At 38.1% G+C, this 15165-nt stretch overlaps 1 long non-coding RNA gene across 4 annotated transcripts in view; it reads right to left on the bottom strand.

The window, feature by feature from the left end:
• The window catches only part of LOC108405150 (uncharacterized), a 56102-nt gene that overhangs the window by 26582 nt on the left and 14355 nt on the right, over positions 1-15165 (bottom strand). For all 4 annotated transcript variants that reach the window (XR_012126495.1, XR_012126496.1, XR_012126497.1 and 1 more), the window contains 2 exons: positions 8189-8279; positions 6879-6924 (listed from right to left, as the gene is read on the bottom strand). This is a non-coding gene — a long non-coding RNA (uncharacterized lncRNA). The remainder of the gene's footprint in view (positions 1-6878; positions 6925-8188; positions 8280-15165) is intronic.

Consider the following 15165-nt stretch of genomic DNA (forward strand, 5'->3'; position numbering starts at 1 on the left):
CTGGTATCTTCCTTAATTTCTCTCATGAGTGTCTTGTAGATTTCAGAGTATAGGTCTTTCACATCCTTGGTTAGGTTTAGTCCTACATATTTTATTCTTTTTGATTCAATTGTGAATGGAATTGTTTTCCTGATTTCTCTTTCTGCTAGTTCATGATTGGTATATAGGAATGCAACAGATTTCTGTGTATTAATTTTGTATCCTGCAACTTTGCTGAATTGAGTTATTAGTTCTAGTGGTTTTGGGGTGGATTTTTTAGGTTTTTTTATGTACAATATCATATCATCTGCAAACAGTGACAGTTTCACTTCTTCCTTACCAATCTGGATGCCTTTTATTTCTTTGTGTTGTCTGATTGCTGTGGCTAGGACCTCCAGTACTATGTTGAATAAAAGTGGGGAGAGTGGGCATCCTTGTCTTGATCCTGATCTTAAAGGAAAAGCTTTCAGCTTCTCACTGTTAAGTATGATGTTGGCTGTAGATTGGTCATATATGGCCTTTATTATGTTGAGGTACTTGCCCTCTATGCCCATTTTGTTGAGAGTTTTTATCATGAATGGATGTTGAATTTTGTCGAATGCTTTTTCAGCATCTATGGAGATGATCGTGTGATTTTTGTCCTTTTTATTGATGTGGTGGATGATGTTGATGGATTTTTGAATATTGTACCATTCTTGCATTCCTGGAATAAATCCTACTTGATCATGATGGATGATCTCTTTGATGTATTTTTAAATTTGGTTTGCTAATATTTTGTTGAGTACTTTTGTATCTATGCTCATCAGGAATATTGGTCTGTAATTTTCTTTTTTGTGGTGTCTTTGCCTGGTTTTGGTATTAGAGTGATGCTGGCCTCATAGAATGAGTTTGGAATTCCCTCCTCTTCTACTTTTTGGAAAACTTTAAGGAGGATGGGTATTAGGTCTTTACTAAATGTTTGATAAAATTCAGTGGTGAAGCCATCTGGTCCAGGAGTTTTGTTCTTAGGTAGTTTTTTATTACCAATTCAATTTTGTTGCTGGTAATTGGTCTGTTCAGATTTTCTGTTTCTTCCTGGGTCAGTTTTGGAAGGTTGTATTTTTCTAGAAAGTTGTACACCTCTAGGTTATCCAATTTGTTACCATTTAATTTTTCATAGTATCTCTAATAATTTTTTGTATTTCTGTGGTGTCCACAGTGATTTCTCCTTTCTCATTTCTAATTCTGTTTATGTGTGCAGACTCTCTTTCTTTTCATGATAAGTCTGGCTAGGGGTTTATCTATTTTGTTTTCTCAAAGAACCAGGTCCTGCTTTCATTGATTCTTTCTATTGTTTTATTCTTCTCAATTTTATTTATTTCTGCTCTGATCTTTATTATGTCCCTCTCTCTACTGGCTTTGGGCCTCATTTGTTCTTCTTTTTCTAGTTTCATTAATTGTGAGTTTAAACTGTTCATTTGGGATTGTTCTTCTTTCCTAAGGTAGGCCTGTATTGCAATATACTTCCCTCTTAGCATGGCCTTCGCTGTGGACCACAGATTTTTGAGGTGTTGAGTTATTGTTGTTATTTGTCTCCATTTACTGCTTGATCTCTGTTTTTATTTGTTCATTGATCCATTGATTATGTAGGAGCATGTTGTTAAGCCTCCATGTGTTTGTGGGCTTTTTTGTTCTCTTTGCATAATTTATTTCTAATTTTATACCTTTGTGGTCTGAGAAGTTGGTTGGTACAATTTCAATCCTTCTGAATTTACTAAGGCTCTTTTTCTGGCCTAGTGTATGATCTATTCTTGAAAATGATCCATGTGCACTTGAGAAGACTGTGTATCCTGCTGCTTTTGAGTGGAGTGTTCTGTAGATGTCTGTTAGGTCCATCTGTTCTAATGTGTTGTTCAGTGCCTCTATCTCCTTACTTATTTTCTGTCTGGTTGATCTGTCCTTTGAAGTAAGTGGTTTGTTGAAGTCTCCTAAAATGAATGCATTGCATTATATTTTCCCCTTTAATTCTGTTAGTATTTGTTGCACATATGTAGGTGTTCCCATGCTGGGTGTATAGATATTTATAATGGTTATATTCTCTTGTTGGACTGGCCCCTTTATCGTTATATAATGTCCTTCTTTGTCTCTTGTTACTTTCTTTGTTTTGAAGTCTATTTTGTCTGATAAAGTGCTGCAACTCCTGCCTTTTTCTCCTTATTAGTTGCATGAAATATCTTTCTCCATCCCTTCACTTTTTAGTCTGTGTATGTCTTTGGCTTTGAAGTGAGTCTCTTGTAGGCAACATACAGATGGGTCTTGTTTTTTATGCATTCAGTGACTGTATTTTTTGATTGGTGCATTCAGACCATTTACATTTAGGGTGATTATCTATAGGTATGTACTTATTGCCATTGCAGGCTTTAGATTCGTGGTTACCAAAGGTTCAAAGGTAATTCTCTTACTATCTAACAGTCTAATTTAACTCACTTAGTATGCTATTACAAACACAACCTAAAGGTTCTTTTTTTTCCTCCTTTTTCTTCCTCCTCCATTTTTCATATATGAGATATCATATTCTGTATTCTTTGTCTATTCCTTGATTGACTTTGGGGAGAGTTGATTTGATGTTGCATCTGCCAAGTAATTAATTGTTCTACTTTCTTTACTGTGGTTTTATTTCCCCTGGTGACGGCTATTTAGCCTTAGGAACACTTCCATCTATAGCAATCCCTCCAAAATATACTGTAGAGGTGGTTTGTGGAAGGTAAATTCTCTCAGCTTTTGCTTATCTGGAAATTGTTTAATCCCTCCTTCAAATTTAAATGATAATCTTCCAAGTAGAGTATTCTTGGTTTGAGGCCCTTCTGTTTCATTGCATTAACTATATCATGCCACTCCCTTCTGGCCTGTAAGGTTTCTGTTGAGAAGTCTGATGACAGCCTGATGGGTTTTCCTTTGTATGTGATCTTTTTTCTCTCTCTAGCTGCTTTTAAAAGTCTGTCTTTATCCTTGATATTTGCTATTTTAATTATTGTATGTCTTGGTGTTGTCTTCCTTGGGTCCCTTGTGTTGGGAGATCTGTGAGACTATCTCCTCCATATTGGGGAAGTTTTCAGCAATTACCTCCTCAAAGACACTTTCTATCCATTTTTCTCTCTCTTATTCTGCTGGTACCCCTATAATGCGACTATTGTTCCATTGGATTGGTCACAGAGTTCTCTCAATATTCTTTCATTCTTAGAGATCCTTTTTTCTCTTTGTGCCTCAGCTTCTTTGTATTCCTCTTCTCTAATTTCTAATCCATTTACTGTCTCTTCTACTACATCTAATCTGCTTTTAAATCCCTCCATTGTATGTTTCATTTCAGATATGGAATTTATTAATGATTGAATCTCTGTCCTGAATTCATCCCTGAATTCTTGAATATTTTTCTATACCTCCATGAGTACGTTTATGATTTTTATTTTGAACTCTCTTTCAGGAATATTGGTGAGTTCATTTTCACTTCAGCCTTTTTCTGGTGTTTGTAAGATTTTGGGTTGAACCAGGTTCCTCTGACATATCATATTTGTATGTTGCACCTTCTAGTGCCCAGAAGCTCTAGTCTGTGGAGCTGCTCAGTCCCTGGAGTGATATCGGGGATCACAGGGGAGTGGCACTGGTGTGGTTTCGTGAGGTCTGCTCTGTTCTCCAGGTGTATACAGTCTGGTGCAGCCTTCTTTCCTGTTGCTCTTTTACAATTAGTTGTATTAACTATATTTTTCTATTATATGTGGTTTTGGGAGGAGTTCTCTTTCCCACCTCTTATGCCACCATCTTTCATCTCCAACAGGGATGAACTTTGAGAACATACGGTTAAGTGAAAGAAGCCTGTTACAAAACACACCTAGTATGTGATTGCATTTATATTCAGAATAGGCAAATCTGGAAGACAGAGTATATCAGTGGTAGCTTAGGGCCAGAGGTTAGAGAGAGGTAGGAGAGCAGATAGCAAATGTAAAATCATGTAATTACATGTAAACAAATGTAAAATCACTAGAATTGACTGTTGATGATGATTGCGCTTATTTGCAATCATACTAAAAGACTGTGGATTTGTATGCTTGAAATGGGTAAATTCTTTGATATGTGAATTATATGTAATAAGCCGTCTAAAAGATAAAGAATTTAAAAAACAGCTCCAAACTCTGATAAGTGCTCCAGCAAGTCCAAAGAAATAATGCCAAAATTACACAAATTCTAGATGATAGAAAAAGAAGATTCATCAACTCACTTTAGGAGGCTGGCAAACTCTGATACCAAAACCAGACAGTGTTATCAAGCATACATTAATTGACAGAGACAAAGAAAATTACAGGCCAATTTCACTCACAGACATGAATACAAAAAGTATTAAGGAAAATATTAGAAACCCAAATTGACAAATATATTAAAAAAATAATTTATAATGACCAAGTTGGATATATCCGAGGAATGTATGGTCAGTTTAATATTAGGAAATCAAACAGTGAAATTTACCACAAAAGATTAAAGCAGAAAAAAAATTACAGTATTTCTATATAGATGCAAAACTTAAAAAAACACTTGATAAAATTCAACATCTATTCATGATTCTATTTAAAACTTTTAAAAAAGGAATAGATAGGAACTTCCTTAATATGATGAAGAGTCTCTACAGGAAAACAAAGCAAACTTATGGCTTGCTTAATATTAAACGCCAGAAGATTTTCCTCTGAAATCAGCAACAATTAAGTGGTGCCTGAGAGTACTACTTTTATTCTATATTGTGCTAGAGATTCTAGCTAGTACATTAAGGTTAAGAACGATAAATACAAGGTATAATCGTCTACAGGCAATATACTGAGCATGTAGGATACCCTCCCCAAAAGATAAACTCCTAGAATTCATAAGAACATTTAGCAAAATTGCTAGATCGAGAATCAATACACCAAAATCAATGGCATTTCCAAACACCAGCCATGAACTGTTAGCAAATAAATTTTTTAATGTGTTTTACAATAGCATAAAAAATAAAGTGTCTAGAAATAAATCTATCAAAAGATATGCAAGACCTCTGTGTTGACTGAAAGCTACTAAAGACTAAAATAAATGTTGAATTAGAAGACTCAATAGGATAAAAATGTCAAATCACTCTAAAACAATATACCAGTTCAATCCTAATTAGAATTACCAACAGGTTTGGTTTGTTGTTTGTTTTTGTAGAATTTGACTTTATGGAAATTTTAAGGCCAAGAATATCTGAAACACTCTTTTAAAAAATAAGGTGAGACTTAAAAATCCATCAACATCATCTACCACATCAACAAAAAGGACAAAAATCACATGATCATCTCCATAGATGCTGAAAAAGCATTTGACAAAATTCAACATCCATTCATGATAAAAACTCTCAGCAAAATGGGAATAGAGGGCAAGTACCTCAACATAATAAAGGCCATATATGATAAACCCACAGCCAACATTATACTGAACAGCGAGAAGCTGAAAGCATTTCCTCTGAGATAGGGAACTAGACAGGGATGCCCACTCTCCCCACTGTTATTTAACATAGTACTGGAGGTCTCTTGGACATAAACATGAGCAACTTCTTCATGAAAATATCTCCCTGGGCAAGGGAAACAAAAGCATAAATGAACAACTGGGACTATATCAAGCTGAAAAGCTTCTGTACAGCAAAGGACACCATCAATAGAACGAAAAGGCATCCTACAGTATGGGACTATATTCATAAATGACAGATCCGATAAAGGGTTGACATCCAAAATATATAAAGAACTCATGCACCTCAACAAACAAAAAGCAAATAATCCAATTAAAAAATGGGCAGAGGATCTGAACAGATACTTCTCCAAACAAATTCAGATGGCCAATAGATACATGAAAACATGCTCCACATTGCTAGTCATCAGAGAAATGCAAATTAAAACCACAATGAGATATCACCTCACACCAGTAAGGATCACCACCATCCAAAAGACAAACAACAACAAATGTTGGCAAGGTTGTGGAGAAAGGGGAACCCTCCTACACTGCTGGTGGGAATGTAAATTAGTTCAACCATTGTGGAAAGCAGTATGGAGGTTCCTCAAAAAACTCAAAATAGAAATACCATTTGACCCAGGAATTCCATTCCTAGGAATTTACCCTAAGAATGCAGCAGCCCAGTTTGAAAAAGTCATATGCATCCCTATGTTTATTGCAGCACTATTTACAATAGCCAAGAAATGGAAGCAACCTAAGTGTCTGTTAGTAGATGAATGGATAAAGAGGTGGTACATATACACAGTGGAATATTATTCAGCCATAAGAAGAAAACAAATCCTACCATTTGCAGTAACATGGATGGAGCTAGAGGGTATTATGCTCAGTGAAATAAGCCAGGCAGAGAAAGACAAGTATCAAATGATTTCACTCATCTGTGAAGTATAAGAACCAAGCAGAAACTGAAGGAACAAAACAGCAGCAGACTCACAGAACTGAAGAATGGACTAACAATTACCAAAGGGAAAGGGACTGAGGAGGATGGGTGGGAAGGGAGGGATAAGGGGAAAAAAGGGGGGCATTACTATTAGCAGACATAATGTGGGGGTGCACGGGGAGGGTTGTACAACACAGAGAAGACAAGTAGTGATTCTATAGCATATTACTATGCTGATGGACAGTGACTGTAATGGGGTATGTGGGGGGGGGACTTGGTGATGGGGGGAGTCTAGTAAACATTATGTTCCTCATGTAATTGCAGATTAATGATACCAAAATAAAAAAATAATAATAATAAGGTGAGAGTTCTTGTTCTATATAATATTAAAACTGATTCTGAAGTAAAAAGATAATATAATATTGTCACAAAATTTGACAAATAGATCAGTGGAACATAACCAAGATATGTAATGACTCACACTTAGATGGATACTTCATATAGAGCAGTAATGGCAAAGCAGGGTCCTTAAAAAAACAAAAAAGAATTTTTTTCAGTAAAGGGTGCTTGGAAACCAGAATATTCCTATGGAAAAAAAAGAATCTGCTCTTCTGTCTCGCCATACACAGAAACCAATTCCAGGTGAATGAAAAGCCTGAAAGTGGTCCCTTCCTTCCTTTTCCTTACATTCCGGAACAATTCATGCTAAACCCTCCAGGTAGGGCACAAAAAATAGGCATCAACAATTTCTTGCCCCCTCTGCCCTGCCTCCGTGGCCATCAGTCTCGCTCAAGCTATAATCTCTTACCTGGGTTATAACAGCCTCTTAGCACTCTCCCTGCTTCTGTCCTTGCCTCTTTTCAGTCCGTTCTCATGGCAGAGCCAGGGTGATTATATTACGCTGTACGTAAGACCATGGGCCTGCTCAAAATTCAGCTATGATTTCCCATCTCACTCAGAATAAATATGATAGCCTTTACCATGATCCTAAAGGCCCTGGTCTTCTAATACTCTCCCCCTAGTTCAGTCTGCTCCTTCTCAGTGTTCCCGGAAATTGACAGGCATGCTTCCACCTCAGGGCCTTTGCACTATTTCCTCTGCCTGGAATCCTCCCTTGCTGTCTCCATTTTTTACTCAGAAGTTTTCTTCTCAGGCCTTCATGACTATCTGATCTAACTCTACAGGCCCCTGACAAATAAAAAAAATCTAGAGATCTAAAGATCTCTGAAATAAAAGGGTTTATGGAGTCGTTACAGATGCAGCCAGATTAGGACTGAGTCCTGGGACAGCAAATTTCTGCTAGACCAGCATCGAGGCCAGTTAACAGAAATGACTCAAGAAATGGGGCACATTGACAAGGGGCCTCAAAGAAATAAAGTTCTTTAAATTCATATTGGCTACAAGGTCTCTCACCAGAATGGTACTAATTCGAGGAGGGGAAATTCCTGGGGAAGGTGGTCAGTCCACAGAGAAGGCTTGTGGATTGTTGACAATGGTCAGACACTGTCACATGCAAGGGGAATACAGTGGTCCGGGGGACCTTCTAGATGACTGTTGAAAAGACATCATCCCGGAACGTGGAGTTTCCGGTTAGCTGCAGCCTGCGGCCATTGACTGATGACCTTCCCTTGTCTCTCTCACTCATCCTCTGGCCCTTATGCCACATAATTTAAGACATTTCAGAATTTTTGCCTTGTCACCCCTCCCCCCTATTTTTTTAACTTAATTCTTTCTTTATTTTTTCTTATTCTAATATTTTTAACTATATAGTATACTATATGTTTTACATACTTAGCTTGTTTATTGTCTTTCTCCACCCAAGAATGTGAGCTTCCATGAGTTCAGGGCTTGTCCATTTTGTTCACAGTTACAGTTTCAATGCCTAGAAGAATAACGGGCATGTGGAAGGTATTCAATCGGTATTTGTCAAGTGAACAAACACAAATGACCGATGCCTTTGGAAATGCCTCAGATTCTTAACTCATCTGCTTTCTTTTATCCATCAGAGGGACAAGCGAAGTAGTGAGAATGAACACTAGGTGGCAGAATATCACAAAGAAAGTAACCCTAGTCAACCTGTCCCCTCCTCCTGCCTGAAATCGCTTCAAGAAAAGCCTGTTGCCAGCTTTCCTCCAGCTTCTCCACCCCCGACCGGTTGACGCTACATTTGCTGTAATAACTCAGACTTCACCTGCATAAATTTATGCCCCAGCTGCATAAATGTTATTCTGCCTTGCCAAGCATTTCAGTTCTTCCTTGGGCCAGGACATGTTACCGAGTTCCTCCTCCCCATCCCTTGCAACCCACCAACTTACCTACAACTGAAGTCACTAACGCACTAAGGCCCTCAAGTTCCAGAGCTGCTGGGCGGTCTGGTGAGAAAGAATCTGTCCCCTCTGGGTTACACTCTTGGAGTAAGAAACAAACTTTATTTCCAAACTCCTCTCCCTAGAACCCACAAATACATCACACCATGGATCCCAACTGTGGGGGATGTATTTGAATGGCAGCTACCATGGAGTATTAAGAATTACCATTTCCCTTCATCACTAAAGGCTCTCTTACTGGCCCAAGTTTAAGGCATCTTGATTGCTAACTCCCTAAGGACTTCTTATACCAGACTCAGAGCTCATGCCAAGAAGCTCCTGTCACTGATCTACTCCACCAGCTCATAGCAGGCTAGGGTGACCAACTCATCCTGGTTTGCAAGCAACTCTCCCAGTTTTAGCATAGGAAGACTGAGGCTCCAGGAAATCCCTAAGGCTGAGGCAAACCGGGACTATTGGTAACTACACTAAGCTCAGATTGGTCTGAACTCCACTCAGACTCAAACCAGAACTGTCACATGAGTGTAAAAATTTTAACACACGTGTGGATTTCTGTTTTGTCCTCCCATTCCATATGTCATCAGTCACCAAGTTCGTTGATTCTATCTCCTTTGTGTCACTTATATTAATTTCTTTATCTCTGGGTTAGCTCAGTGTCCCCTGTTTTGCTTTTTCAGTTCTCCAAAACTGCTTAACCAATTCCTTATATTAAATTCTGTTGAAACACCAACTCTGTTTTCCACTATTCTGAATGTATCCTAACTGATACAGTTACCTGCCAAGCAAAGAACCCTAACCACTGGCAGTGGAGTGCTAGCTGAAAACAGGGAATTTGGAATAAGTGGTAGAGGAGGGAAGTGATAAATACCAACTATGATCTTGTGACTTTTTACAGCAACAGAGATAATATTTTTGTTACGTACATATTAACCAATGATGTCTACTTTCTACCCTCCCCTTCCTCTACAGTTTTGTGTGGAGTGGTGGTGAAACTTAAATTACAAGTTAGTTCATAAGTTATCAGGCCACAGAAAATCAATCTGCACCTGCTGGAGAGGAGTGAGGATCACCGGTAGATCGTGAACTTGAGAAGGATACAATGACTAATGAGACTTATATGCCTCTTCTTGTTTGGGCAGAAGGGACAGTGTGTTTGTTTGAATGACAGGCAGAGTATAAAGGTATTAAACATGGGTAGAAGGATGGATTTAAATGCTAAGTAGCAAAGTGGGTGGGCTACACAGATTCTGAGGCCATTTGTCCTCAAATCCATTTTCTGGACTTCTGCTGTTCTCTGTACAGCAGGCGGCTGACTTCTGTTAACTCTGATGCCCAGACTCACTATCAATTGATTTTGGACAGAGTGGACAGTAGGGGTGGGAAAGAACATACCAGGATATCTCTGTCTCGTCTATCTCAGGCACTTCTCTGGCAGTGACTGTATCTCCTAGTGGCTCCAGCTTCCATAGAAAGGTCCTTAGAGGTCCTAGCCTCCAACAGATGACCCCCCAGCTCTGGGATTCAGTAACACAGCCTTCTTACTTTTGTCTCTCTGGGCTGCAAGCAGTAGTTCTTCTGTCGTTACTAATCTCTAGGTTGCTTCACTTTCTCAGGTGCTCTATGGGGTAACCACTATCCTATCTTACATTTTCTCTGCCATGAAAGCTATGTGGTTGCTATTTTCCTGGTTGTCTCTGATTGTTAAAACAGATGATGGCTAATCCCACTCTAGGTACACTATTATACCTAAGTCAGTATTCCACAACTTTCCCACTTCTGGGAACTTACACAGAAATATACCTACACACCTACAAATGGAAGTTTGTATGAGGTTATTCATTACAGTATTGTTTGCAAAGCCAAAACAGAAACAAACTCAAGTCATTTTCTATAAGGAACTGGTAATACAAGCACTGGAACAGCCCCGAGAGCTGTAACAGAGAACAGGGAAGTTCTCTATGAACTAACACATACTATCCAGCAAAGAAAGAGAACAGAACAATATAAATAGAGTGTTATCTTTTATGTAAGATGGGGAAGAATAAGAATATATGTTCATAATTGCATAAAGAAACACCAAAAGACACACAAGAAACTAATTGAAATGGTTACTAACAGGGGTTAGGGCAAGGGAGAACAAGGTAGACAGAAACGGGAGGGAGATACTCTTTATATTGTTTGTTTTTGAGCCACATAGACTACTACCTACTGAAAAAGTAATGAAAATAATAAAAATGTATAAAAATATAAAATGCAATTTCATCACTAAATAACAAACATACCCAATATTAAAACACTTTATATAAAGTTGTAGGAAAATGAAAGATTAGAAAAGGCTACATACTCTATGATTCCAGTTCTGTGACATTCTGGGAAAGGAGAAACTGTGGATATCATAACAAGATCAATGGTTGTCAAAGGTCAGTGGAAAGGGATGAGTAGGTGGTGCACAGATGATTTTTAGGGCAGTGAAAATACCCGGTATGCTGTTATAGTGATGGATACATGCCATTACACATTTGTCCAAACACACAGAATGTACAACCCCAAGAGTAAACCCTGAGGTAAACTATGGACTTTGCGTGATTCTGATGTGTTCATCCTTGGTAAAAAAAAATACCATTCTGGTGAGTGATGTTGATAACAGGGCAGGATATGAATGTGTGGAGACAGAGAGTATATGGGAAATCTCTGTACCTTCTTCACAATTCTAATGTACACCTAAAATTGCTCTAAAAACATCTTTTTTAAAAAAAAGAAAGGTGAAAGACAATGGGACAGAGAGTGAACAAATATACAGAGGGCTAGAATTTTCATTTATGCAACTGGTCAAGAAGCCATAGCGGATATTTTAACTTCCCTCTTCTGTCTGTACCGGTTCGCTGCCTTTGGCTGGCAAAAATCAGTTAAGGTCCCTTGCCCGTTCAACTGACCCAAACTTTGATTCCTGAAGTGTCCAGCCTACCTTTCTTGTTAAACTTAATCCTAATTTGGTTTTGATAATCAAGGCCAATCACACCAACCAACACTAGAAGCCTTACTTCTCTAGCTGTTAAGTGATTTCTTGACTGATCCTAATGTTTCATGAAATAAAACAATAATATACAAAAAAAAATTCAATGATTCCAAGGATTGTATCAATGGTAGAATTATGACACACAGAAACTGCAAATCCAAACAGATTAAATGTCAATTTTGATGATTAAAAAATGTTTTCCCCAAGGCTTCGAGGTATGGATGGCAGATTGAACATAATAATTCAATTTCGCTTCCTCTGAAACTCCACTAAAACTACAGTAAAGAGATTTCTTAAAAAACCCATATACCTATAAATACAGAGAGAAGGGAAGAGGAGACATTAGCAACAAAATGCTGGAAGCTGGAACACAGAAAAGTGACTCAGGATATAGCGGGGAAAGCCAAGAACTAAACTGATGTGTCACAGAATCTTCCAAAGGTTCAGGGACTAAGTGGACTTTTGTAAGTGGGGGTAAAAAGGAATATTAATCAGGGTTGATAGAATGCAGGTTTAAAATACATTCTCATTCCATGAGTGTGGGCTGGACTTAATGACTCTCTCCTAAAGAACAGGGGAAAGGAAGAAAAACAGTAACTAGGGAAACCGCAGACACCACCTGGGCCAGATGCTCAAGGCTAACATCACCAGTCATAAGTCAGGTTGATATTACCAACCCCTGACATGATGCCAAGAAAAGGACAGTTCATCTCTGTGGAATTCTTCCCGAAACTCCATATTCCCAGTGTAATGATGACAAACCCGCACATCGGGCAAACCCAACCGAGGGACAGCCTACAAAATACCTAACCAGTATCCTTCAAAACAGTCAAGGTCATGGAAGTCAAGTCAGCAAAGACCAAAAAAACTGCCACAGATTGGTGATGAAGGGAACATGATGACTGAATGCCGTGTGATATCATGAAACAGAAAAAGGGCATAAGCAGAAAAACTGGTGAAATCCAAAGAAATGTCTGTGATTTGGTTAACAGTATGTATGGTACTCATGTTAATTTCTTTGTTTTGGCAAATGCAACTCGATTATGGTAGATGTTAACATTAAAGGAGGCTTGGGGAAGAGTATTCAGGACCTCCGTACTGTCTTTGCAACTTTTTTGTAAACCTAAAATTATTCCAAAATAAAAAATTTAAAAATACAAAACTGAGAAAGGGAGCTAGAGCTCTCATTTCTTTCTCTCATGGCATTGAGTAACTACTGCTGCAGAAGACCAGAACTGGTGAACAGAACAGGATGACAGAACAGCTGTGGGAACAGGCACCCTACTGGAAACGGGAAGCATCACTTAAGCACATGCGTGACGAATGCTAAGACCCAAAACCAACCTTAGAACTGGGCTCCTGGGCCCACATGTGAGAGGGCCCTACATATCAGAGAAAGAGAACAAATGTATGTAAGAACCCATGGGTATCATTGTCACTCAAGACCCGGCACTCAGTGCTGCCACAGTGCAATCCGTAACCTTAAATGTGTCCTTCTGTGACACTAACTTCATTTAGCTCCTCCACATCTCTTGTTCTTTTCCTCCTTTCTCCTCAAAATAAAAGGTGACTGTCCCTGAGTGCTGTGTAGGAGTACGGGTTTTGCTGCTGCTGTCAGAGACAGACTTTACTACAGATAGAATCTGAACAGGAGAAGTACAGCGGTAAGAGAAAACACAAATTAATTAGTTTGGCAAATCCCTCTCTGAGAGCATGAATGAAACAGATCCTTATATATTGAAGTCTCAGAGCATGGATGGCCTTTTTTTTTTACTTCATTCCCAATTCCAGTTGGAGTATCCAGTGATAGTCACTAACTACCGTGCTATTGAACACTGTTTTATGTGGCAGCGGAGAAACATTTTGTAGTATCAAGTAATTCACATTATTTTTAAGTCAGTATTATGTCTTGATGTGCCTATATGTGTGCTTTACACTGACAAATGGATTCTGATTCTAGAATTGTAATCAGTTTTACTTTCATAAAATGTTTTGTATGATTTAATTAAAAATTCAAATAATAAACTAAAACTTCCAACTGTAAACATTTTAGAAATTTTAATTTACTGTATAGTTAATATCTTGCCTTTTAAATTTAATAGATTATTTTGAATGTTTTAAAGGAAAAGTAAGGTCTACAATGACCCAAGAAAGGTCTAATTGGCATTATTGTCAGTAAATCAACCTTATGTAAGGTCTCAGTGCAACATTTTGCTGAAATTAAGACAAATTTATAGAAAAGAACATAACAATTTGTTAGTTTTGCAAGCCTTTAGTACTCATCCAAATATCACTAACTCATTCATTTGCACTCAAAATTAAATTCAATTGATAATCCACAAACTTTCAGTCATATAAAAACCACAGCTTGAGATAATTTCCAGTTTTATTTTGACAAGAGAAGAAAAGAGATTTTTATTTAGTAGTTTGAATTATAAATTTTTATTTAGACATGCGGTATGTAGACCTCCACTAGTATTTGTCCCGGGACACACAAAATTGTACTAAAAGGCTATTTAAGTTGCAGCAGATGCAAAGAAAAATAAGAAGAAATTTTAAATAAGCAGTTTTTAACCTCAGGAAGAGGAAAAAAAAAGAAAAGTAATATCACAATACATATGATGTTTGGCTATGAATAATATTTACCTAGGTATAATGTAACAATATTTACTCAACCAAAAATTATGTTGAGAGGACAGAGAAAAGAAGCAGAGAGGATGGCAGGAAGAGAAATAAATCCTCATCTATCACAAGGGAAGTCACTAGATGAGATCTAAAATTGTTGCTCCCCCCTTCCCAACATAGAAGGGATCCACTGTAATATATCTGCCAACAGAGAACTGGCTAGATGCCTAGAGGTGTAATGCTAAGTCCAGTACTCAGAACTGGTTGCTGTTGCTGACAAACTGAGTCCTCAGCAATGGTATGGACTAGGGCAGCTTGGAGAAGGAATGTCCATGGTGTCAAAGCTCATGCATAACCTTCATCACTGACACCTGGGCCACTGAGTTGACAAGCCCATCCAGGAAGCACTGGGCTGGCTGGAGATAGAAGAGAACTGGCATTTATATAGTGGGCTATCCTGAACATCTTAGTATCAAGAGCCTCTTGTACAGAGGAGAATTTCTGGTGAGCATTTCATGAAAGCAAAAGGGATTAGAAGAGAGAAGTCTAAGAAGGGTTGCTTTACCTATTTTGCTAGAATTTTTAACAATAAGAAATAGTCACATGTTACTCCCACAGTCTAAAATAAATTTCAATAAATTAACTCCCTGGGACTTGATCATTGACCCTGCAATTTGATGACCATGCCCATTACTCGTTCATTTTTGTCACAGGGCTCTGCCACCCCTTCTAAGATTAGGAATCTCATTTCAAATGTAGCCCTTACCATCAGCATTCTCAGCCTAGAAAGAGCAGCCAGT

The sequence above is a fragment of the Manis javanica genome, chromosome 2 (genome assembly GCF_040802235.1).
Source record: "Manis javanica isolate MJ-LG chromosome 2, MJ_LKY, whole genome shotgun sequence".
Classification (NCBI taxonomy): Eukaryota; Metazoa; Chordata; class Mammalia; order Pholidota; family Manidae; genus Manis; species Manis javanica.